A 27,553-nucleotide genomic window follows, 5' to 3' on the forward strand; every position below is an offset into this window, starting at 1 on the left:
TTGAGTGCATCATTAAATAAAACGTTTCTTTCTTTTCCTTATAACCATACAAAAAATGTGTTGAGTGTGTCGTTAAATAAAACATTTCTTTCTTTTATTACACAACTTATAATATACTTGTCATTTTGTTCACTCCAAATTGTTTAAATCGTTAAGTTTAAGAACATGCCATAACATAGACAACTTACAAGCTACATTGAAAAAAACTGTGTTTTGTTTTACTTTATATTTAAAGAAAAATGCCAAAAATATCTACTAGGCATCGGTTACTTGTGTTGAGTATATTTTTAAAGACCACTTCTTGATATTTGCTTAAGTGGGTGTTTAGCACAGGTTTGACTCGATATGAATAACTATACCAGTGTATATAAACTTTGTGACAATATTTATTTACCATTTGTGAAAGGCTTCCTTTGTCAATTACAATGCAACATGGATACTTTTCCCCTACAAAGATACATACATGAATGCATAATACATAGAAGATATTTCATGTTTTTTATCAAATATGATTTATATCATCGAGTGAAGTTTGTAATCATGTCTCATGAGTCACGCTTGCGCAAAGAGAGTGATATGATTGCAAACTTCACAAGATGTGATATAAATCATATTTGACAAAAAACATGAAATTATTATATAACTTTTGGCAATTTATCTTTACTTTTAAAATGCCAGCACAAAAATAGTTCCGGCTTTTTTTACAGTAAAGATAACACTTTCTACAGTGATGATAACACATTTTAGAGTGAAATAGTGAAATTTTCACTCTTAAAATGTGTTATCGTCACTTAGTGACTGATAACATTTTTATTTCACTAATATTTTAAGATATTTCACTAAATGTTATATAATAAATGTGTACATTTTTTATTATACAAGGAACCTCTTTTGCCATGCACATTGATGTGATACAATGTATATATATTTATTTACTAAAATACCTGAGACATTTACAATCAAACTTATAACAACCTGTGATACAACTATTAAAAGGAAGGAAATGTTTTATTTAACGACACACTCAACACATTTTATTTACGGTTATATGGTGTCAGACATATGGATAAGGACCACACAGATATTGAGAGAGGAAACCCGCTGTCACCACTGTATGGGCTACTCTTCTCAATTAGCAGCAAGGGATCTTTTATATGCACTATCCCACAGACAGGATACAACTATTAAAGATCATTTCATCATTATGCCATTATATCCAAACTAATACAAAATGACCTGTATTAACCATTTGTGGTGTATGTGAGAACAGAACAATGATCTTGAAACATGGCTATTAAATGCAGGTAGATGTATATACATGTATGTTAGATTATTTGAAAGGTAAAGTAGGCATCTCTTCAGTACAGTTAAAGATGTATACTATATTTGATTAGGCTTAAACAAATTACTTTTCTAGACACTCGACCCTACCAAGAAAAAGGGCAGATCCTAAAAAAAAATCCAATATATATATATATTTTCCAATATTTTTTATTAACATGTAGATGAAAAGGCTTCCTTTGATATACTTTATGTGGACCTGATTTTTAAAATAAAAGTTGACCTACCCTACCAGTTTTTAACACTTTATTCAAAATGCACCATTTATTATTATTTTGGGGGATCTTATTTGAGATAAAGGAAATTGTTCTCATTAAACAGGTGGCTGTTTGATCAGTTTTGACGCTATAATAATGTTAAGAAACAACCACCAGTTCTTCAAATTATATCCTAAGATTGTCCCTATTTGCACGAACTTGAATGCAGGAATGTTCCATTACATTCCCCATGTTCTACTGAGGTGCCAAAAGGCAAATCTTCAGCTTATTGCATTTGTCCAACATGAGAGCTTGTTTGGTTGATAATTATTAGCACACATTTCTTCGTGTATTCTCTTAAACTTGTGAAGCATTATGGGTTTTCAGTTACCACTCAAGCTGGTCAGAACTCATTACCTGACTGTGTCGAACTTGTCTGCAGAAAGAGATAGAGAGAGAGAGAAAAAGATTAAGTCCCATGTTGCTCTGTATGACGCAGGGAACTAGGTGTTAATTTACTCGCGGCAAACACAGACAAAAGTTACAGCGGAAAAAAAGAGTTTGTAGAAAGTTTAGAAGACAGGATGTGATAAGATGTAGAAGTCAGTGATGGTGTTACCACGGTAATTTAAGTACACGTCAGTGTAAGCAGGACATTCTAAAGACGGTGTTTTTGTTGAGATAAAATAATTGACTGATAATGCTTAGTTCTGTTTGCACACATATTTCTGGTGATCTCTGGTAAGTATGTGGCATAAAAATTTTATTTTAACATGTTTTTGTTTTGTGTTGGGTTTTTTGTTTATATTTTAAAAATATTTTCTTTCCTTTGAACATATTTTAAATTGACTATCCTGAGTTTACTGCTGTTATAGCGTGTTTCCGACTAATAAATTTTGTAAGTACTGAAATTACGTACTAAATACAGGGGTGGCACAGTGTGAAAAATAGTGATACAGCTTGAGGTTGCCAGACTCTCCTTCCAACTTCACCTGTGAAGGACATTTTCACAAATACAACAAATATAACCTACAAAAATGAAAAAGTGGTACGGCCATGGCCATACCGGCCATACCATCTGCACCGCCCCTGAAATATATTTTCTTGTTTAGAATATCAATTAGTGTATTCAGTGTATTTCTTGTCCTAATGTTTGTAAGTAGCCCAAACTGGATTTGGTCTCCCAATAATTTGTACATACAGAAAAATATATTATATTATACTAAGAAATAAAGTGAATTTTGTCTTAGTACAAACACTAATATATAGTCACTAATATTTTATGCAAAATAAATATATTTAAAGGGACATTCCCGAGTTTGCTGCCTTGTAAGATGTTTCCGACTAATAAAATATTTCTACGATTAAACTTTCATATTAAATATATTTTCTGGTTTAGAATATCAGTGTCTGTATATTCAGTGTGTTTCTGGTCATCTTAATATTTATAAGAAGCCCAAACTGGATTTGGAAAAAAAATATTTTAGGAATTAAAATGAAATTTAACCTAGTACAAATATTACAACGACCAGAAAGACCTTTAATATTTTATGCAGAAAAATATATTTGATATTCAATTACAATCGTTAAAAAGTATTTTAGTCGATAACATCTTAAAAATTGCAGCAAACTCAGGAATGTCCCTTTAATGTGAAACTGTAGTCAGTAAAATATGTCAACAGACCATTTTGCAGCTAAAAGAATCTTTAGAGTCTGAAAACCCCCAAAACATTTACATTGTATCTATGATACATTTAATTAATTGATCAATTAATCATTCTTTATTTGTTGTTTGATCATGTATATGCTACATTTAATGTCTTCATTTGTATTGATGTTATTTATGTGGTAAAAGTAATTGAGCATAAAGCACAATACGTGTTCAGTCAAGAGCCATATGTCATGATATCCATTGTACTGTGAATTAACTGCATACAGTTCGGGCCCAACTGAACATTGTATGATGAGGCATGCAATCAGGTAAGTAATTTTTTTTTTTTTTTCCACCTTTTAATGTCTGGAGGAATTGATTATTTTACATACAGCAGGCATTAAAATACATGTAAGTCAAGAACGGTTGTTTAGGTTACCTTACCAGGAGATTGCTGTATTTTAAGAGTTAAAAAAGTTTGTTTGTTTTTGTTAAAAAACTCCAGTAGAGCACATTGATTTATTAATCATCAGCTATTGGATGTCAAACATATGGTGAATTTTTTTTTAACATTTTTTAAGATATTAAACCACCTACATTTTTCCGTTAGTAGCAAGGGATCTTTTATATGCACCAGGATAGCACATACCACAGCCTTTGATATACCAGTCGTGGTGTACTAGCCGGAAATTTTAAAGATTCGAGAATAGTACTTCATTATCCACCAATTTAAAAAATCCAAAAAGTACCACAATCTAAATTATTATCAAATATGTGCTGTTTAATTATATACTGATGTCCAAAAAGAAACTTTACAAGGCTAGAAATTGTATTATGGAAAACCAACAAACGGTATGGTGGGATATGAAGTATCATGAACTTCAACATCTAAACATCACAATGCACTTGGTGGTATACATGCAAAGTGTTTGTAAAGTGGTTTCTAAACTGTTTCTTTTCGATTAACAACAATGTTTATAAAATTATTCAAATTTTATGTTTGTAAAGGTTATTTTTTGATGTCAGTATAAATTACGCACAAATGGAACAGTGATATGAATGAAAGAAAGAAATGTTTTATTTAACGACGCTCTCAACACATTTTATTTACGGTTATATGGCGTCAGACATATGGTTAAGGACCACACAGATTTTGAGAGGAAACCCACTGTCATCACTACATGGGCTACTCTTTCTGATTAGCAGCAAGGGATCTTTAATTTGCGCTTCCCACAGGCAGGATAGCACAAACCATGGCCTTTGTTGAACCAGTTATGGATCACTGGTAGGTGCAAGTGGTTTACACCTACCCATTGAGCCTTGCAGAGCACTCACTTAGGGTTTGGAGTTGGTATCTGGATTAAAAATCCCATGCCTCGATTGGGATCCGAACCCAGTACCTACCAGCCTGTAGACCGATGGCCTAACCACAATGCCACGGAGGCCGGTCAGCTGTTAAAGAGGCTGTCCTGAATTTGCAGCATGTTTTCAACTAACAAAGCGTTTTTGACAGCCAAAAGTACATATTAAATACATTTTCTTGTTTTAAACATATCAGTGTCTGTATATACAATGTGTTTCTTGTTACCTTAATGTTCGTAATAGCCTCAGTTATGTTTTACCTCTAAACAAGTTCATATTTAAAAAAAAATGTTTTTGGAAGTAAAACGAAATTCTAGCTACTCTGTAAACAGGACAACCAGAAACACATTTGATATATGGGAACTGATATTCCAAACAATAAACTGTATTCTAGATGTAACTTTACTTGTTAAAAAGGATTTATTCTTTGGAACTATGTTACAATGGTTGCAAACTCGGGATAGTCCATCTAACTTATGTCCTAAACACAGTTCAGGCAGCTTGAACCTTTTTTGGATATACACCAAAATTAAAGTATACTATCAGCAATAAAGATGTAGACATTTGTATGACAACCTATAAGGGATACCATGGAATATATAAAAAGCTGGGCCCATATTTTTGAAGCATTCTTAGCACTACGAAATTGTAAAACCATTGTAGGTTGTGACCACTACAGCACATGCCATAGTGACGTCATACCTTGGTTTTTACGATTTCGTAGGCTAAGGTTGCTTCAAAAATATGGGCCCTGTATTGAAATCAGTGTGTAGAGTTGCCCTTCATGTAAAGAGGGTTGTTTCTAAGTCTATTAGGTAGCCTTTGTTAGGCAGATTGGGGCAGGACGTAGCCCAGTGGTAAAGCGCTGGCTCGATGCACAGTCGGTCTGGGATCGATCCCCATTGGTGGGCACATTGGGCTATTTCTCGTTCCAGCCAGTGCATCACGACTGGCATGTCAAAGGCCTGTCTGTGGGATGGTGCATATAAAAGAACCATTGCTGCTAATTGAAAAAAGTAGCCCATGAAGTGGCGACAGCAGGTTTCCTCTCTCAATATCTGTGTGGTCCTTAACCATATGTCTGACGCCATATAACCATAAATAAAATGTGTTGAGTGCGTCGTTAAATAAAATATTTCTTTCTTTGTTAGACAGGCTTGAAGTACCTGTCATGTACTTTGTCTTTCATTAAAATGCTTTGAGCCAGGTGCTAAATAATCTAGGCTAATGAATAATTGTAATTAATTGTTGATGGATTCAGATTGGATTATCAAGTCATGACAAGTAACCTAATGTTTCAGTATATCTGTTTCAAGTTATTCTTCTTTTTTTCTTCAAAAAGAGGTCAAAAATGTTTGTAACATCCATCACAAAATGGTTGACATCCATGCTTGATACAGTGGTAGTGTTATAATTCAGACAAACATGATGCTTTATTACTATCACTTTATTTGCTAGGTAGTTTGTGTACATGTAATACATATCCAAAATATCTGTCCGTCCATCCATCCATCCATCTTATATCCATCCATCCATCCATCCATCTTATATCCATCCATCCATCCATCCATCTTCTATCTATCCATCCATTTTCTATCTATCCATCCATCTTCTATCTATCCATCCATCTTCTATCCATCCGTCCGTCCATCCATCCATCCATCCATCCATCTTCTATCCATCCATCCATCCATCCATCCATCCATCCATCCATCCATCTATGAATAATATAACACGATTAATTCAGATACTCTTAACTAATTGTTGAATTTGGTTTGGTCATCCTAATTAATAATCGAATATTATCACAGGAACTACCAAACATTGTTTGTATGGATACTGCTACTGCTACTTGGATCAAGTTTGTGATTAAATGGCAGTAGTTAAATTAAAGTTCAAAGTAAACATCGGCTGTTGGATGTCAAACATTTGGTAATTCTGAATCAGTCATCAGAGGAAACCTTGTACATTTGTTTTCAATAGCAGCAAGGGATCTTTTATATACTCTTTACCACAAACAAAGTACATGTACATACCTCGGCCTTTGACCAGTTGTGGTGCACTGGTTGGAATGGGGTAAAAAAACACCTAATCAGTTGAATGGGTAGTTAAATTAAAATGCTTTAATAATGCTCCATAACTTGGTGATGGTGAAAAAGAAAACAAATATATATAAATTGATGACTTGCATCTTAAAAAGGATATCAGTTTTGGTGATTTTAAATAAATGGGTTAGTTTATCAAGACTAATGGTAACATCGAGCCTAAAAAAAGGCCATAAAATGATGACTTGCAGTTTGAGAATAAGGAAATGTCACCATGCGGAGCGAGTGACCAAACATCTTTAAACATGTCTTCTACCGTTACAGGTAATTACGCACCCAAGAATGCTTCTTAGGTCATGGTTGCCAAGGAGTGTGGCAAAACCATAATGATAGCCAAGACATTTGTGTGTTGTTATTCCAGGGTGAACTATTAAGTGGACTTTAGACCCAGAGTTCAACAGTGTTTTATAGACATTTTCACAAATGCTTGTCATGAATAGTATATTGAAAATGTTGATAATGGGTTATGAGATGCATAGTCAGTCACATAGACAGGACAGCACATACCATGGTATTTGATATACTAGTCTTGTAGCACTGGTTGGGATAGGAAAAAACCTGGGTCTTTTTAGGAGATTTTATCCGACAATCCAAGCACTTCCGTCCACCGCTCCACCCTCAGTTTTGAGAAAGTCTTAAGTAATAAAGATGTTATGTTTATGATCTTTTTAATGTCATGTGAATGATTGAATTATAAATATTAAAAATGTATTCACATGTTGTAGATCGTGAGCCAAATGTATAAAATAAAAATAATTATGCATTGGTTTTAGATGCGTTTAAATGTTAAATGTGAACAAAATAAAACAAGTGCCGCTTGCTATAAACATGTGAATATCTATAGTAAATGATTTTTAAAATGAATACTGCTGTTTGAAAACATTACACATGACTAAAGGTTGTTTTCCATGTATGGTGTGTTTGATGGAAACACTGCTGTTGACAACCATAGAATCTGTTTTCAGATGTGTCAGTTTTCTGCAATCTGTGTAATATGCTGCACCTAAAACCATGTACATGAGAACTGGCCTAAAGGAATAAATACCTTGTAATCTTTGTAATCTTTAAACATGTCCACTGAAAAATGTTAGCAACAACTTGTACTGTTAGTGATAACAGTACATTGTAAACCATAAAACATTTTTAACAATTTAACAAGACCATACCAGACACCAGTATTTTATGTCATTAAACACATAAACATATTATTATTACATTGCCCATAATATGAGATTTAAACAAAAAGAAAGAATTTGTATTGCCGAGAACTGTATTTGTTTGTTTTGTTTAACATCGACTATTGGATGTCAAACATTTTTGTAATTTTGACATACCAGTTGTCATGCACTGGCTGGAACAAGAAATAGCAGAATGGGCCCAGCAATGGGAATCGATCCCAGACTGACCGCACATCAAGCGAATGCTTTACCAAGGGGCTACGTACCCCACCCTTGCTGAGAACTATGATGCAAAAGTATAATAATAATTCTACTATATCCGAACAAAATTATCTTATCATTTGCAGGCATGGTAAATTGATAACTTAGTTTTAAACCTGAGTAGAAATACTAAGTGGATTTGTGTATTACGTATACATGTATGTCTGTCGGTTTGTCTGAATGCTTTTGTCATTCAGTGTGTAATGGATCATTATACATTTGGCACCAAAAATGGATGACCGATTTCTTTAAGTATATCATTGAAACCCGACTCGGTGAATTAGCACGCATGCAAAATAGGTGCGTTTAGTGTAAACTGACCTCGTATGAATCCAGTACAGTTTGCAGCAGAGGGGGTAAGTTGTTCAATTCACTTGCAATGTATATTGATTTCATTGGAGATTAACACAGTTTTGTGTTATGTATCAATAAATAAATAAATATAAATAATAATGAAAATTAAAAAGATTTTTATTACATTTTATAGCTGTTAAAAGGCAGCTTGTATAACTAGCATCAGTTTTTAAAAAAGCAGTATATATATATATATATATATATACTAAATATATTCTAATATATATATTTTTTTCTTTAAAATTAAGTACCAATTGCATATAGAGAACATATTTGCTAAAACCTTAAAATTGCCCTTCTTTGGCACCACAACTTGTACATCAAAGGCCATGGTATGTGTTATCCTGTCTATGGGATGGTACATACATGTATAAAAGATCCCTTGGTGCTAATCAAAAAGAGTAGTCCATGAAGTAGCAACAGTGGGTTTCCTCTCTCAATATCTGTGTGGTCCTTAACCATGTGTCTGACACCATATAACCGTAAATAAAATGTGTTAAGTGCGTCGTTAAATAAAACATTTCCTTCATGGTCATCAAATGATTTATGATAAATAAATCCATGTGTTTAACACAATAACGATGTGTATGTATGGTGTGTGTTGTGTGTGGGTTTTTTATTATTATTTGTTAAAATATATATTTTCTATTATTCATGCTGAGATGGCATTAAACATTTATTCATTCCAGCCATTTTTGTTTTTACCCCCAGCTACCTGTCAGATCTCCATGGGTCAATCGTGTGTTGTTTCACCGATTACCACATTCCTTACATATATCCATTACCTGATCACACAGGCATTACAGTTTTGCCCATTAAGTGGATATTGCCTGCCAAGATAATGCATGTGTTACGACACAGTACTGTGAACCTCCGCTTTATTGGTACCATAGAGAGTTAGTACATTAAAAGATTAAGTAAAAATGTCTATATGCACAGGTGATATCGTTAAATTACAGCCAGCAGGTGAAATATGGTAATAATATGATTGCAGAACTGTGTTATGATCAGTCCGTTGTTAGCACCATAAGGGGGCAGGTTGATGCACGGTCAGTATGGGATTGATCCCTGTCAGTTGGCCCATTGGGCTATTTCTTGCTCTAGCCAGTGCACCATGACTGGTATATCAAAGGCCGATGTATGTGTTATCCTGTCTGTGGGATGGTGCATATAAAAGATCCCTTAGTGCTAATCGAAAAGAATAGCCCATGAAGTGGCGACAGTGAGTTTCCTCTCTCAATATCTGTGTGGTTCTTAACCATATGTCTGATGCCATATACCTGTAAATAAAATGTGTTGAGTGCATCGTTAAATAAAACATTTCTTTCCTTCCCTCTGTGAATCCATTCTGTGATTGTTTTTTTCCAATTCCAACCAGTGCCCTATGACTAGTATATCAAAGGCCATGGTATGTGCTATTCTGTCTGTGGGATGGTGCAAATAAAAGATCCCTTGCTGCTAATGGAAAAATGTAGCAGGTTGTTTTTCTAAGACTATACATGTATGTTAAAATTAACATCCAGTAGTTTATGATGAATAAATCCATGTTCTCTAGTGGTATCGTTAAAGAAAACAAACTTTTTATTACTAGGATGGATCACATGATTATTGCAGCCATTCGGGGACACGTAGGTTATGAATTTAGTTCCATTGAAAACAGTGCTCCTTTTCTTTATTTTATTTCGTTGAGAGTCAGAACAGATAGGCAGGAATGTGTGTTGGAATTTATGCAGGGAAGCACTGGACTGTGGTGAGTGAAGTTTCTAGGGTGTGTCGAGTCAAGCTCCCCTGAAAAATATATTGAGGGGGAAAAAAAGGAAAATTTGCTTGAGCAGGCGGGTTGGTGTGTGTGTGTGTGCGTGTGTGTGTGTGTGTGCGTGTGTGTGTGGGGTGATCCTCCAAAACCCTCCCCCTGCACATGCACCTGGATTTGATTGTTAGGTTATGCAATGTTGAAAAGGGAGTCATCTTCCATAATTATAATTATGGTGTAAAACCAGGGTTGATTCCTGCATCTAGAACTGAATGCCACATCATGTACTGGTGGTGTGTTATTATCGGAGGTAGATGCTCATCAGGATAAAGTCAAATTATGTAATCACTAATGGCTACAGCTACTGGAAATATACTGATGGAAAGAAATAAAGGATCACACAGATAGCAACAAGAAATAATGACTGCATTAAAAATCAATTCATATTATCAGAAGTTCACAGGGAACATATAGGCAGTACATTCAACACTACAGACATTCAATCCCACATTACAACTTGGTATGAAATACAGACATTACTACGCTAGTTGTGAATTAAATTTGGTCTACAATTTGATGTGTTACCTTATTTCTTTCCATCAGTATAATTATACTATTCTCCAGAATCATCTAATTTAACACAAACCACGTTGGACAACCACCTGTATTAAAATGTTACGTTTTGATGTTCCTTTAGATGCCTGCTAAATGCAGATTTGCCTATTTAATAGAATGGACTTTGATTTGTTTTATTCTTTCAATCATAGAGCGGCAGCTCAGACTGCTGTACCACATCCATACTAGTAGGACAGTACTGGAATCTTAATTTTTAATATACATACATCAGTTAATTTATTGAAAACTTAAAAGTTAAAGTTGCCAGGACAGCATGCTTGAATCTTAATTTTTAATATTAGCTACACTTATATTTAAAAGTTGGCTCTGTTCCACTAAGCGATCTTAGCTTTAAGATAATCTTAAGTGCATAACTGACATATACACTTAAGCTGATCTTAGTGCTAAGATAGCTTTGTGGAACGGGGCCCATGACAGCATTCTTGAACCTTATTTTTAAAATAGGCACATAATTACTGTTAAACTTGAAAGTTAAAAGTTCCAAAGACTGTGCTTGAACCTTAATTTTTAATATAGGCATGCCAGTTATTATTAAACTTAAAAGTTAAAAGTTCCCAAGACAGCAGGCTTAAACCATGATTTTTAACATAGGTACATCTATTATAATCTTATTATAAACTTAAAATATAAATGATCCAGGACAGCGTGCTTGAACTTTAATTTTTAATATAAGCGCATCCGTTACTGTTAAACTTTAAAAAGTTAGTTCTTTTATTATTGCAAAAAAGGGTCATATTGGCTTTCACCTTTTAAAGCTGGAGTTTGGTTAGTTCCTGGTCAAGATGTTTCCTCCCATCATCTCACCAAGATGTCAACAAACAAGTCAGTGGCAAACTATTCATACTAGGCATACCAGGCTAGGCCTCTACGTCATGCCTTTCGGGCTGAGTGTGATGGTTTTACACTCTTTTTTTTTTACATTATTTCTTTGTGTCTTTGCATGCTGTCTTGTGCTGTCTTATTTCGAACATGTAGAGAGAGATCCAGTATTTCTTGAGCACGTCAATTGAGGGGAAATGAAAACAAGTGAATGAGGCCAGCAGACAGGTACTGGTTGAAACTGTTTGTTTGGTTAATGAGGCGCACGTCAATACGATTGTACGAATAAAATCTCTGATGTCACTGTCAAATGGCTGGGATGCTTCAAGACATTTTTATTTTAAAATTGTTTCCTGTGGGTTTTTTTTTTGTGTTAAGTGCTTTCATTTCATGATTTCTTTGTCAAGTATTCTTTTATTCTGTAGAATTGTGGATTTAAAGAGTTATTTTGACAAGGGTTTATTTGTTTTTTTTACATGGTTAGTTCTGCAAAAATATTTTGGTAATTTAATAAGATGTGGATCTCTTCAAGGCTCAAATGTTAGCCTCAAAAAAAGTTATATTTATTGTTATTGTGAAAAAATTAATGAATGTTTAACAACATTCCAGCATGAAAAATACATCGGATATTGTGTATCAAACTAAGATAAATGCATAAATGAAATTATTGTGATGAGCTTGTTTTTGATATACTTCTGATTTTCTTTAAGATGTAAAGAAAGAAAGAAAGAAATGTTTTAATTAATGACACACTCAACACATTGTATTTGCGGTTAGCTATCGCCACTACATGGGCTACTCTTTCGGATTAGCAGCAAGGGATCTTTTATTTGCGCTTCCCACAGGCAGGATAGCACAAACCATGGCCTTTGTTGAACCAGTAATGGATCACTGGTCGGTGCAAGTGGTTTATACCTACCCATTGAGCCTTGCGGAGCACTCACTCAGGGTTTGGAGTCGGTATCTGGATTAAAAATCCCCTGCCTCGATTGGGATCCAAACCCAGTACCTACCAGCCTGTTGACCGATGGCCTACCACGATGTCACCGAGGCTGGTTCTTTAAGATGTCTGCATTTAGTTTGGCAGCATTTTAGTTTGCTTTTCATTTTTGATCATGAAGAATTTTCAAGGTTTTTAAAGTTTTGTTTTGAGTTATTTTCATTTCCCCCAAATTTTGGTTTTGATATATTTTCAGTTTTATTTAAAATTATTTAAATTTTTCTAAGGGTCAATTTTTGAGAAATTTCTAGTTTCCTTGTGCATTTCCAGCCATCTGAATATTTGGTTTAAAAAGGTTTCACTGTAGATACCTGAGAGGTGAACGGCTGTGTGTTATTGCTGTTACCTAATAGTGTTTATCTAATCCACTGGCTTTGCTCCATTAATAAATGGGAATAATGAAAAAGGGAATATTGAAGCTATTCTATATCCAAGAGTGTGGTGAATCAATTATTAACATGGAATACCATTTCCAAAGCCAGCGATAAGCTGCAGTCAAATTACAAGAAATATTTACTCTAGCTGTTACCGACGTAAGTGCAAACAGACTTTAAATATTGATGCCATTTTCATATGCAACATCACTCTTGTGGAATCCAGAGTTTCTCGGTGTATATTTTTTTTGATTTCTTGGAATTTAAAGAGATGGCAGACAGTCTGTAATCTTTTCATATTCGTATAAACAATGTGATAACGGTTGTTAACACCTCTTGCTAACTAACATCCGTATTTCAACAGCAGTCTGTATTATGTTTTGTTAATGTACTTGCTTGTATACATGCTTAGATCTTACATTCCATTTCAATGCAGATTTTGGTGAGTGAAGAATTTTTATCTTGGCGGCATGTGGAATTGGTTGATGGCAATTCCAGGAAAAACTAAATGTGAAATGATCACCTGAATTGGTTGGTTATGGGCTGGAAGTTAGCAAATGTTTTTCTTTAACATGCAAATGGTGCGAAATAATATAAATTGTTTTTCAAAGATGACGGGGGATTACAAAAATGCCATTCTCTATCGCTATTTTTCATTCCAACCAGTGCACCACAACTGGTATATCAAAGGCCGTGGTATGTGCTATCCTGTCTGTGGAATAGTGCATATAAAGAATCCCTTGCTGCTAATCGAAAAGAGTAGCTCAGGAAGTGGCAACAGCGGGTTTCCTCTTTCAATATCTATGTGGTCCTTAACCATATGTCTGATGCCATATAACTGTAAATAAAATGTGTTGAGTGTGTAGTTAAATAAAACATTTTTTCTTCTTCCATTCCCTGTCCATTAATCAGGAGTACGTGTATCTTTCAAATTTGTGTGGATTTGGACTTTCATAAGCAGTTATATAATTTATAATTTTGAAAATAGTTTTTTCTGTTTATATTGTATATTATAAAATGTATATTATAGTCTTGGCCAGGAAAGGTCAGTGATCACTCCCACTCCCACTCCCTTCTACAGTTGCTTGGACATATTTAGGAAAGCTGTAAATTGATCACCTTACAATAAAAAAAATTAGAAATACATTTGAAACTTCATTAGATTGCTTGCCTGGCACCATTTTAGGAGAATGGTCTTCAGCTCACTTTGATTTTGCTCTTGTCAACGACTGTAATGAAAAGAATGAAGTCTTTTGTATTTGTATATTTTAAATTAAACATGAATAAATAATTTTTTGACACAAATTTTCGTAAAACAATTATAATAATTTTGAAATAATAATGTTCCCAAGTGAAATTTTTGTCAATGTGAACAGTTTTTGGAAGGTTGATATTTGGATATGACAACATGGCAGGGCATATAGTCCAATGGTATAGCACTCACCTGATGTGCAGTCTGCCTAGAATCGATCTCCGTTGGTAAGCCCATTGGGCTATTTCTTGTTTCAGCCAGTGTGCCATATGACTGGTATATCAAAGGCCATGGTATGAGCTATCCTGTCTGTGGATAGTGCATATAAAAGATCCTTTGCTACTAACAGAAACATGTAACAAGTTATATTCAAAAATGTAGCAGGTTATATTTAAAAATGTAGCAGGTTTTCTTTCTAAGACCAAATATATCAAATGCTTGACATCCAGTAGCCACTGTTTAATTAATCAATGTGCTTTAGTGGCATTGTTAAAGAAAAGAGACTTTTAACTCTTTGTTCTGTCATAGCAAACAGTATTTTGGAAGGTTGGCATTTAGGATATGACGACAGTATTAATTCTATCATGGATTGTGGTTACAGGCGTCATCATGGAACATTTTCGAGTCGTCAGTCTTTGTCTTTTCTGCCGTCTTGTCTTTGTGTTCAGTGTAATCGCATCAAGAAGTGATAACATCTCTATGAGCTGTTACCAAGTGTCCGTGGCATTATTGTTATCATTCCCCCCCCCCCCCCCCCCCCCCCATGCAAAGTGTCAGTCAGGATTGGTGAATGGAACCATAGGCTAAAACCCCCAGAAGTTTTATGTAATCTTCCAAGTTGGAGGGCCATAACGACACTGCCCAAGACGTCTGAGCCTCGGAGATTGCACTTGTTTTTGCGCCGATCGCCTGATTGTCTTCGGAAATGTCAAGTGCCGATCTTGGAGACGTTATTAAAGATTGCCCAATTTCCCTGCTGATTGTCATCTCGGCGTGCTCATGTGCGGTGTGTGGTAATCTTTAGTTGGTGTAAGTCGGTAGTGAGGTGCTGATAGATGGAACTTATTGCCCGCTGACATTCATGGTCACGGTGCTACACATTCCGTCTTTACATTAATTACACCGCGTATATCTGAGACGTCATATTATTCATACTGCCAGTATCTTGTGACTCGCAGGCATTTTGGATAAAATTGATTTATGGTGAGACACAAGACAAACCAAGACACAAACACATCTAAACAAAAAAAATTTCATGAACTGGTTGTGTTGTTGCACACAAGATTACCTATTGTTGGATGGATTGATGAGTATATTAAAGCAGATCTGGGGGTTTATTGTTCAGATTAATCCATTAACATCTGTAGGGTATGTACATAATCAAGGTAGTCAAGTTGTTGCTCTGGACATGACCTGCTTGAACCATAGTTGGACTATCATCATCATCACTACCACCACCACCACCACCACCACCATCATCATCATCATCATCATCATCACCACCATCAGGATCATCATCATCATTATCATCATAATTACTATCATCATCATTTCTATACTGCTAAAAGAAGCTTGAAGACCATGTAGCGCTTAAATGAATTGTGTACCTTGTTTTAATTTCTTCCATTCGGAGCTGAATTTAGTTAAATGGTGTTTCTGTCCGAGGTGTGAGAGGTTATGAGTTCATTCTCACTTAATGGCTTCAGAGGAATTTGTAATGTGAAAAAGTGCATATATAAATTTAAATGTTACTGCCAGTTGTGAGAGAATGTTCGTAATATATATGATCTTTTATATTCATTATGTTGGAATTTGAAGGAACAAAATGTCAAAATGCCACTACAACACAGGTATAGTACATATAAACATTATCAGTAATGTTACCTTATATAAACATGTCAGCTTCACTGTGCTATTTTATACCCCACATTGGACATAATAATTTTTTTCCTATTCCAAATCCTCTATGGTGCATAGAAAATAATTCTTCATCAGCACCAAAATGAGTAGAAGCAAGTTTCTTCTCTATGCTTGCAAAACTTTAGACTCAAATCTCTTAATGATGTTATCTGATAGCAACTAATATACTTCTCAATGTTCTCGGGATATACCAAACACATGTCATGAATTGTTTATTAAATTTGTGCAACAGGCGATCAATGACACATTACAGTTTGGATGTTCCATACATCATCACTACAGTTATAGCATGACTTACAATTAGAGATATCGGCCATCGCACATCGCACATCGCACACATTAAATGCATATGCTTTACTTGAAATCTGTTTTTCCAAATATCTCTAGCAAATGTTGGGTAGTATATAGAACAATAAGCAAGGGTGTCCTTCATCTTTTTTGCCTCCTTTTCTCAGAGGACAATATTTTATAATCGTATGCATAACAAGATGTCAGTTCATGTGATTAATTTGTTCTTATTAGGTAACTGATAGTTCTGTTACATGAAATATATTTGCGGTCGGTTATCTAACCCTAAGGCATTGTATTATGCTTCTGTAGTATACTGATGATCCAGATATAATTTAAAGAAAATGATTATGCAACGAAGTATTTTTTTTTCAATTTGTCCACTGATGTGCTGTAATTCAAGGGCCGGATTTAGAAAGACTGTTTCTCTCATAAATATATATGTAACTACATATATTTATAATGCTTAAACACCTGCTGTTAAGAAGAAAAAATTGTTAATAAATTTAGCTCCAAGTGTTTAATAATCTGCCTATAGGGCTTACCTTATCCATTGACAAACATTTTGTGCCGGGATGTAGCCCAGTGGTAAAGCGCTCGCCTGATGCTCGGTAGGTCTAGGATCGATCCCCGTTAGTGGGCCCATTGGGCTATTTCTCGTTCTAGCCAGTGCACCACAACTAGCATATCAAAGGCTGTGGTATGTACTACCCTGTCTGTGGGATGGTGCATATAAAAGATCCCTTGCCGCTAATCAAAAAGAACAGCCCATGAAGTGGCGACAGTGGGTTTCCTCTCTCAATATTTGTGTGGGCCTTAACTATATGTCCGACACCATATAACTGTAAATAAAATGTGTGAGTGCATCGTTAAATAAACCATTTCCTTCCTTATTCCTTGTTACATTTGGCTTAAAATGCAGCAATGGAACCACCTTAAAGAAGAATAATCATCTCTTTAACAGAATGACGGTTCATGTAAAATATTGTTCCATGCTTTCTTATACTTTGTTACATTTGACCTTACAATGCAGCAATGGGACCACCTACCACTCATGTATTTCCTCCTTCACTGTCTGATTTGGGTATTTTGAGTGGCACTTTCATTCTGAGTGACGATCCTTTCAGACAAATTGTACATAACGCATCATGTCCAGGTTGTTGTGGACAAGTACACCCACTTACTGCAATTTAATCAGACCATTATGAAGTATTCCCATCTCTATACGCCTCTTGCCCTCCTACAGGTTTTCCACTTTTAAAGAGATTTGTCTGGACACATGCAGTATGGTGTTGTCAATTGTTCAATTTGTTGACAACAGCTTGTGTACCATTATAAAGATATTTTACAGTGATAAAAAAAACCCAGTAGATTCACTGAGATAGATGGATTCTAATATCTCCCCCCTACATCTCCCCCAAAAATGTATGATTGATATTTTTGTAAAATGGTAATTGCAGTGAAATAACAGGGCTCACCTTGTCCATTGCCAACTTAGCCAATAGCTAATTTTCATACAAAGTGGCTACAACATTTAGTCTGGCTAATAAAATGTTCATTAAATTTGCCACTTTTGAATTATTGTCAAGGAGGGGTGGGATGTAGCGCTTACCTGATGCACGGTCAGTCTAGGATTCATCCCCATTGGCGGGCTCATTGGGCAATTTCTCTTTCTAGCCAATGCACCATGACTGGTATTTCAAAAGCCATGGTATGTACTATCCTGTCTGTAGGATGGTGCATATAACAGATTCCTTGCTAAAAATGTAGGGGTTTTCTCTCATAGACAATGTCAAAATTACCACATGTTATCCAATAGACGATAATTAATAAATTAATGAGCTCTAGTGATTTCGTTATATAAAACAAACTTTTAACTTGAACCTTTTTTTCAAAGAAATACTTTATATATCTGAAAATTGGCTAAAAGAAAATTTGTTACAGTGTGAGCCCTGAAATAGATGTCTGTTCTTGTCCAATATATGGCACTAACATTTAATTTATTTTTTGGCACATGCATGTGTATATATGATATATTATTGATATTGTTAAAATAAGTCAAAATTCAATTGAAAAGATGATTTATAAAAAACAAACACATTTTACGCTACTTAATTTTGTTGTTGAGAGTATCTAAGTCCAAAGAATGAAAGAAATGGGAAAAGTTAATGGATTTAATGTGGGCACCTCACCATGTTGGATTAAGTTAGTGAGCAACAAATATACATGTAAGACAACACTGTTTCGACCAAGATAACAGAAAACAGATACAGTAAACCCTGCTCAAATGATCACTTTTTAGGCAGCCCCCTCCCACTACTCGGCTACTCTTATTGATTGAGAGACGAGATGTAGCCCAGTGGTAAAGTGTTCGCTTTATGCACGGTCGGTCTAGGATCGATCCCCGTCGGTGAACCCATTGGGTTATTTCTCGTTCTAGCCAGTGCTCCACAGCTGGTGTAACAAAGGTCGTGGTATGTACTATCCTGTCAGTGGGATGGTGCATATAAAAGATTACTTGCTGCTAATTGAAAAAAGTAGCCCATAAAGTAGTGACAGCGGATTTCCTCAATATTTGTGTGGTCCTTAACCATATGTCTGACGCCATATAACAGTAAATAAAATGTGTTGAGTGCGTTGTTAAATAAAACATTTCCTTCCTTCTTATTGACTTGGGGGGTGAGGGGGGGGGGGATGTAGCTCAGTAGTGCAGGTAAAGTCAAAGTTCTGTTTAACAACACCACTAGAGCACATTGATTTATTAATCATTGGCTATTGGATGTCAAACATTTGGTCATTCTGACAGTCTCAGTGGTACATTTACCTTGTCCTGTGCCTAACCACTGGCCTTGACAGAGACTGGATACAGGATGGATGTGCCTGAACCTTTGATAGATATAGGCACATAAATAGAGTTACCTCGACCTTTTAGATTTCAATCTGAGGTGCGATGGGTGGCAGGATCAATCCCCCTTAATGGAATTTCTCGCTCCAGCCAGTGTACCACGACTGGTACATCAAAGGCCATGGTATGTGTTATCCTGTCTATGGAATGGTTCATATAAAAGATCCCTTGCTGCTAACTGAAAAGAGTAGCCCTGAAGTGTCGACAGCGGGTTTCTTCTCTCAATAATAGCAGAATAGCATGTAACACAGCCTTGACTGTACCCCTAAAACTCCCAAATTGTTTTGTAAAAATAGGATAAAGTACTTAGTTTTTTTGTCTCCTACTGGTCCACCTGGAGGGGACTCTAGGTTTTACCTCTTGTCTGTATATGTCTGTCCATCCATCTGTTCATTTGTCTGTCCATCCATCTGTCCATTTGTCTGTCCCACATTTAGTTCCCTGGACGTTTTTGTTTTGCAATGTGTCAAAATATTCAGCTGCAATTTTGTCTGGGGCCAGACCACAGGCTATCCAGAGGCGGGGCCAGAGATGTGTATAACTTGATATATACAATTGCAGATCAAGTGTTAGCTGCATGGGGATCTGCCCATATTTGACAGTTGTGGCCCTTGCATTTAGCAGATGTGAATATTTGTTGGGTCTTGTAAAGGACAGGTATTGCTTTACCAGTACTTTTATAATGTTTGTTTCTGTGACATATTTTTCTGTAGATTCAGACATGCATGCAGACTAGAAGTCAGTGATACATGCAAAGCTTGTCTAAATCGAAAGCTATAACATGTTATCAGATCCATTAATCAGCGGTTGTGGTTTTTCCGCTATTTGATTTCTTTGTGGATGTGTGATCTTATCTGTGTATATGCTGTATACTAGTCCTTGCCTGTGTAATATATGAGAAGGTCACACTTACACACTGAGATGGGCCCTGCTGTTGATAGTGTTGCGGTGTTCCTTCAGCACATGTAGGTATCACATATACAAAACGTAGACCTGCATCAAGTGGTGTCTACACATATACATGTTGCCAGCTTTAGTTTTTCTTGGAGTGTGAAACAGTTTTTGAGAAGGGATAAGGGTGAGTGTCGCAGATAGTGGACTAGATTGAATTAAACATTAAGGAGAGAATGTAGAACTTTAGGAAGGGGGTACAAGTAGATAGCAGTGGCATATCTGTAACTGAATTACTTTTGTTTAGGATTGTCATACAAGCATGTAGCAAGGCTGAAAGCAGATCTATATATCGGGTGATTAAAAAAAGATGTCCCACTTTTTGAAGTTGAATAGAGGAACAGTTATGCAGTGCAGAACATAGAAATTTTGCATTAAAACCAGTTTATTATCTTAATTTTGATGTATTGATGGTAAAAGTTTCATTTTGATACATTTCTTACTTTTAAAATGGTGTATGGGTAAAAAAATAATGTTAAATGCAATGACAGGTTACTTTTAACACGTGCTAGGGGTAGCTCAGTGGTAAAGCACTCACCTGATACACTGTCAATCTAGGATCGATCCCCGTCAGTAGGCCCATTGGGCTATTTCTCATTCTAGCCAGTGCACCAAAGTACGTGGTATGTGCTACCCTGTCTTGAGTGGTATAGTGCATATAAAAGATCCCATGCTACTAATGGAAAACTGTAGCTGGTTTCCTCTCTAAGACTTATGTGTTAAAATTACCAAATCTTTGACATCCAGTAACTGATGATTAATAAATAAATGTGCTCTAGTGGTGTCGTTAAACAAAACAAACTTTAATCAACGTGTGTACTAAAAATGAAGTTCGACTGGTCCACCATGTACTTCTGCCAAACTTTAATCAGTGTGTGTACTAAAATTGAAGGTTGACTGGTCCACCATGTACGTCTGCCAAACTTTAATCAGCGTGTGTACTAAAAATGAAGGTAGACTGGTCCACCATGTACGTCTGCCAAACTTTAATCAGCGTGTGTACTAAAAATGAAGGTCGACTGGTCCACCATGTACGTCTGCCAAACTTTAATCAGCGTGTGTACTAAAAATGAAGGTCGACTGGTCCACCATGTACTTCTGCCAAACTTTAATCAACGTGTGTACTAAAAATGAAGGTAGACTGGTCCACCATGTACGTCTGCCAAACTTTAATCAGCGTGTGTACTAAAAATGAAGGTCGACTGGTCCACCATGTACTTCTGCCAAACTTTAATCAACGTGTGTACTAAAAATGAAGGTCGACTGGTCCACCATGTACTTCTGCCAAACTTTAATCAACGTGTGTACTAAAAATGAAGTTCGACTGGTCCACCATGTACTTCTGCCAAACCCAAAAATCTTTTCCTTCTAGAGTAAAATGTGTAGTGCATTTCCTTACTACTTCAGTAATTTACCTGCCAGATTGGACTTTTGTTTTTCCTTCTTCTAATGTCCTCTAGTTGCAACCCTGTTCAGTATGTCACTGTGTTTCTGAGAAAGTTAACGGTGATCGTGCAGACAATTTCACTGGCAGAAAAGTTTAAAAACAAAAATTCTTAAACTGTTGGGGGAAAAAATAACACAAAAAAGGAGAAAAAGTGCATTTTATAATGTAAAAAAGAGACTTGAGGGCAATGAGAAAAGAAAATGGTGGGCCAATCAACCATTGTTTTTAGTACATACAGTAGATGTTGAGTAGGTTCTCACTAATATAGCGTTTTTTTGACATTGTATTTTGTATCATGCACAGTTTTAAAATACATCATTGATGCATGCACCATTTTAAAAGTATGCCATTAATGCATTGATTATTTTAAAAGTATGCCATTAATGCATGCACCATTTCAAAAGTACGCCATTAATACATGCATCATTTTATAAGTACACCATTAATGCATGCACCATTTTAAAAGTATGCCATTAATGCATGCACCATTTTAAAAGTATGCCATTTATGCATGCACCATTTTAAAAGTACGCCATTAATGCATATTGCGCCATTATCACATTAAACAGCAAAAAAAACCTTTACTTATTGTTTATTACAGTAATCATCATGTAAGTCTTGGTGTCATGTAAATCGCTTAAACTTAAAACAATGCCGGCAACGACAGTCAATTAACTGACCTATGGAATAATCGCTGTAGTTATGGAAAGTTCTATTGTTATTGTTATTTTTATATGCGTGCATGCCCTCACGTTAGTGTGAGTTAAAACTACAAAATAGATTTTAATTTTGTCCCAGAATAATGTAAGCTAATTAAATATGATTAATTCAAGGGGACATGTCCCCACTTTTGAGATATTTTGCTTTATATTTACTTTATAATAGTGTAAAAGTGTGTAAATATAAAAGTGTGCCCCCCCCCACACACACACACTTTTTGGCACCTTCCTACGCTCATGGAGGTTATCATGGGTGACTAGACGACTGTTAATTTTCAGCCCTGCCATTAATGCATGCATCATTTTAAAAGTATGCCATTGGGTCAGGTCATGTCATGTCAGGGTTTTACATGCACATTCAGAACAAGCTGTTGTAGCGCACACCTGTCATGGGCACAGGTGCCAGCCTCGGCTGGCTCCTCCGTCCAGGACAGGATTACACCATTTTAAAAAGTATGCCATATACTAAAATGAATATTTTGCCATCAATATAATACATAATCAAATGATTCTACATTATATATATTTTTTACTATTTAACTGTAAAAAGTAGGGTTTTTTGTTTTAATCACCCAGTATATAGCAGTGACGTAAATGAGGCCCACATGTGTGGGAGGGTAACATACAATTTTGTTTAGTGGATGTTGGATAAAGGTGATCAGTCATTAGTGGCCATTGGACAATTTTATCTTTCGTTTTGGGATTTCCCATTTTGTCTGGAACAAGCGTTGGCAAGTTCCAGACCAAACAGTTGTATCCCTTGGGCTGAGATTTCCCGATCTCTAACAGACATATGTGATTGATTATTTTTCTGTCATCGTCCAACTATATTTATAGCTTTAAAAACAAAAAACAAAAAAAAACCCTATATTAACTTCAAAGTTAATAGCATTTTAAGTATCAGGTACTTTAATATTGCTGATTAACCAGATTATGTTTATATGAAACATTTATGAACATGGAAATACCGTTTATTGTACTGGTACTGGCACTGGTATTAGCACTACTGTAGTTCTGGACCCCGTTCCACGAAGTGATCTTAGAGCGCTGAGATCACTTCATGGAATGGGGCCCTGTTTAATATTTCTTGTAGTACAACACAGCAATTGTCTTTAAATGTATGATGTCAGGATGCAGTGGTTGGCCGAAATGCAGTGCTTTTTTCTGTTTAAGAGACTGAATTGTTTTTTGTTTTTTGTTTTTTGTTTTTTTATCCCACTGCCTCCTTTTCCTTTATGCAATGCCATATAACCGTAAATAAAATGTGTTGAGTGTGTCGTAAAATAAAACATTTCCTTCCTTTCCCGTTACTCCTTTGAATTCCATCTCATTTCTTCCCGATCTGGCAACTCCTATCTTTCAACTTCTTTCACTGTCCACCTCCACATCCAAGTCCTTGGCTCTCCAACCGCGACAGGTGCTTGTCTCTTGTGACTATCCGTGCCACACACCTGTCATTCCCCATCAGGTTTTAGCTATAGGCTTAGTCTGATCACTTCGGAGAATGTTAAGTAGTTAGTTCTGGCATTGTTAAGAGGCACTTGTAACTACCTACTATTGCCCCCACTACCGGCGGTCATTAGTAAGGGACTGAATTCTATAGTACACTTCAGAACATGACTTTGTTTTGATAGGCAAGCCGATAGAGACTTAAATAACATGTTATCTATCCATTTTGGTTGGTGGAACTTTGGTGATGCTGGGTGCAAGGTTAAACTTGTATGTTTTGGACATAAAGTATTTAGCCAGATTTTGTTTTAGTTAACTTAGAAATAAATCTAGGCCTGTGCTTATAAAACTTCTAAAGAGTCCAGACTCAATCTTGAATGGCAACACATGCATACAATTTGTATGGCGTTGCCATGACATTAGTCTTAGACTCTATCAAAGTCTTGAGTCTAGACTCTAAAAGTTCTATAAGCACTATTAGTCTTTGAGTTGTAAGCACCAGGCCTGATGACATATATACGAATAATACAACATTTTTGAGAGTTTCTTAATGAAATATTATGATTCAAATGGAGTGTAATAATTTGAAACCTTTCCAGATTCAAACTTCTGCCATTTCTCCAGGGATGGGAAAAGTCTCTTTTACTTTTTCAATTCTAGATTATGTTCTAGGTCAGTCCAGCATTATGTGTATACCCTGTCTCCAGACATAATATATTTCCATGACAGGCAATGTTAAATTTGATTACCCTGATTAATGTATTTGGAAATTTGACATATAAGTCTTAGAAACGAAACCTGCTACATTTTTCCATTAGTTGCAAGGAATCTTTTATATGCACAATCCCACAGACAGGACAGCACATAACACAGTCTTTGATATACCAGTCATGGTGCGCCGGCTAGAACGAGATACAGTCCAAAGGACCCACTGACATGAATCGATCCAAGACTAACAGCGCATCAGGCGAATGCTTTACTACTGTTCTATGTCTCGTCCTAATTTGCTTAAGATGGTTTAATGTTTCATATATTGAAATTTTATTTCTCTATTAACAAAATATTAAAGAATCTTGACTGATTTTATGGAAAATTAATGTATTATCTGTCTATTTAAAACTTAAAACATTTTATTTTTTAAAAAGTCCCAACTTAAATTTTTATACCATCATATTTTCAACTTTTCCTATTTTTAAAATATTTTTTTCTTCTTTTGAATGATTCCCAAAGGGAAATTTTTCTGCATGCTTTTGTGGTTTAATATTTCTGTATTGTGTTCTCCACCATTGGGAATAACTCTTCTTTGCTTCACATTTGCAGTTTGTATTTTGTCCTACATGTATAATTGTATACAGGTACATGTTGTTCTGCTGTCTGTCTTGTACCTGGGGATCACTTTTCTTCAGCAGTGTTTTCAGTAGCTGGCCGTCAAGACAACCATTGTAACTAGTGAGTGTTACAGAACCTGTGTTGTGTTTCTGTTGCCACACGTCTTAGCAAACTCAGAATGCTTTGTTGCAAACTGTGTTAATGGCGTTTCTGTTAACTGAACTGTAATGTTTTTGACCATGGAATAATTTGAAAGTATATATATATATATATATATATATATGTATATATGTATGGTATGTATGTCGATCACATCATCCAACTGTGTATTCTTTATTTTCTTTCCTTTCCTAGATGTAAACAGTCAGTTGATGCATCATTTGGTCTATATGTCTATCTTTCCATCTGTCTGTGAATCCTTGAATCTTTTGATCTATCAATAGTATTGTCTGTCCATACTTGAATCTTTAAATCCATCCTGGATGAATCCTTCCATCTGTCCGTCTGTCAGTCTATGCTTCAATCTATCCATCCATCCATCCATCCGTCTGTCCAGCCAGCCAGCCAGCCAGCCAGCCAGCCAGCCAGCCATCGTTTATGCAATCCATTCACCCCACTCTATCCATGAATCCGTCCGTCCGTCCATCCATCCATCCATCGTCCGTCCATCCATTCATCGTCCATCCATCCATCCATCCATCCATCGTCCATCCATCCATCCATCGTCCATCCATCCATCCATCTGTTCGTCCCTTTATCCATCTATCTGTCTGTCCATCCATCCGTCTGTTTCATCCATCCATCCATCCATCCATCCATCTGTCCATCCATCCATCCATCCATCCATCCATCCATCCATCCATGAATCCATTCATCTGTCCATGAATCCATCCATCCGTCTGTCCATCCATCTGTCTGTTTGTCTGTCTGTCTCTCTTTTTCTCTTTGTCTCTGTCAGTCAATATATCTGTCTGCATGCACTGATCCATCTATCATCTTTAATCTGGATCAAAACAAAAGAGAAAATAATTCAATGAAGTCTGAGATTATGGAACTTTTAAAATATTGATGTGTGTCATTCATGAATTCAGCTACATTGATTGAATAGCTAGGGCATTGTTAATTATTCAGTCATTTTTTAAAAATCCATTTACTTTTGATAGACGTCTTATAGCCAACAGTTTTGTTCATGAACAAGAAGTTTTTAGTTTATTTGGAATATGTGTGTATTAAAAATCAAATGTATTTGTCATGAAAACTGAACAAAGGATTTTTTTTATATGCATTCCTCTTAGACAGGACCACATACTTTGATATACCAGTTGTGGAGCAAAGGTAGGGACAAGAAAACAAAAACCTAGTCAAACATTATGTGCAGTTGGTCTAGGATTGTACCCCGTCTGTGGCCCATTGGGCTGTCTCGTTCCAGCCAGTGCACCATGACTGGTATATCAAAGACTGTGGTATGTGATATCCTGTCTGCAGGATGGTGTATATAAAAGATTCCTTGCTACTATTGAAAATTGTAACAGGTTTCCTCTCTAAGACTACAATGTATGTCAAATTTACCAAAGATTTGACATCCAATAGCTGATCATTAATAAATCAGTGTGCTCTTTTGGTGTCGTTAAACAAAACAAACTAACTTTTGCTAACTGAGCTAGATCCCACCTCTTTAAGAAATTAAGACTCCATGACTTGAGTTTCATTTATCTGTGAAGGAAATAAAGATTTAAAACCACAGGAGATAACATCCGAGTAACAGCTCCAACCTAAATGAGTTCCTAGCTCCAGGGTTAGGCAGTGAGGCCATTATTTTAACATTTCTCATACATTACTGGAGCCATTAATGACACCACAGCTACATTATCTCATGTAGATGTTTATGTTTATTTTTATTTTTAAACAGTCCTGTACCTTTAGCCCGTCATGGAAATTATTTATTGAAAATAACAGTTTCAGTTGATTGAAAAAGGAAAGTGGAAGTGTTTAGGAAATAACTAAAAAACACTATTTTTGTGTACAATTTAAAAAAACAATTGGTTCAGAAATAAATAAGATTCTGTGTGCATATCATGCTAAGAAAACAACATTGTCTTCTGGGAAGGACTATACAGAGCTTAGAAATAAGTTTAAAAAAAAACAAGACATAAAAAGAGAAAGATTGCTTAGATGCACGTATACTGTGTAATACATATAATTGATTGTCCATGTCTTTGACTAACAAAAAAAGAAGAAGGAAGTATTAACAACAACACAAGC

The 27,553-nt window shown here is 35.7% G+C and overlaps 1 protein-coding gene across 3 annotated transcripts in view; it reads left to right on the top strand.

The window, feature by feature from the left end:
* LOC121375941 (high affinity cAMP-specific 3',5'-cyclic phosphodiesterase 7A-like) overlaps positions 1-27,553 on the top strand; it is a 162,315-nt gene that overhangs the window by 37,756 nt on the left and 97,006 nt on the right. Inside the window, exon 1 of one of the 3 annotated variants that reach the window (XM_041503668.1) lies at positions 20,375-20,474. The exons of the other annotated variants lie outside the window; for them this stretch is intronic. The gene's annotated coding sequence lies outside the window, so the exon portion shown is untranslated. Of the gene's footprint in view, positions 1-20,374; positions 20,475-27,553 lie in introns of those variants that run through there. 3 annotated transcript variants of the gene reach the window in all.

This window comes from Gigantopelta aegis, chromosome 6 (assembly GCF_016097555.1).
Source record: "Gigantopelta aegis isolate Gae_Host chromosome 6, Gae_host_genome, whole genome shotgun sequence".
In the NCBI taxonomy this organism is placed as follows: Eukaryota; Metazoa; Mollusca; class Gastropoda; order Neomphalida; family Peltospiridae; genus Gigantopelta; species Gigantopelta aegis.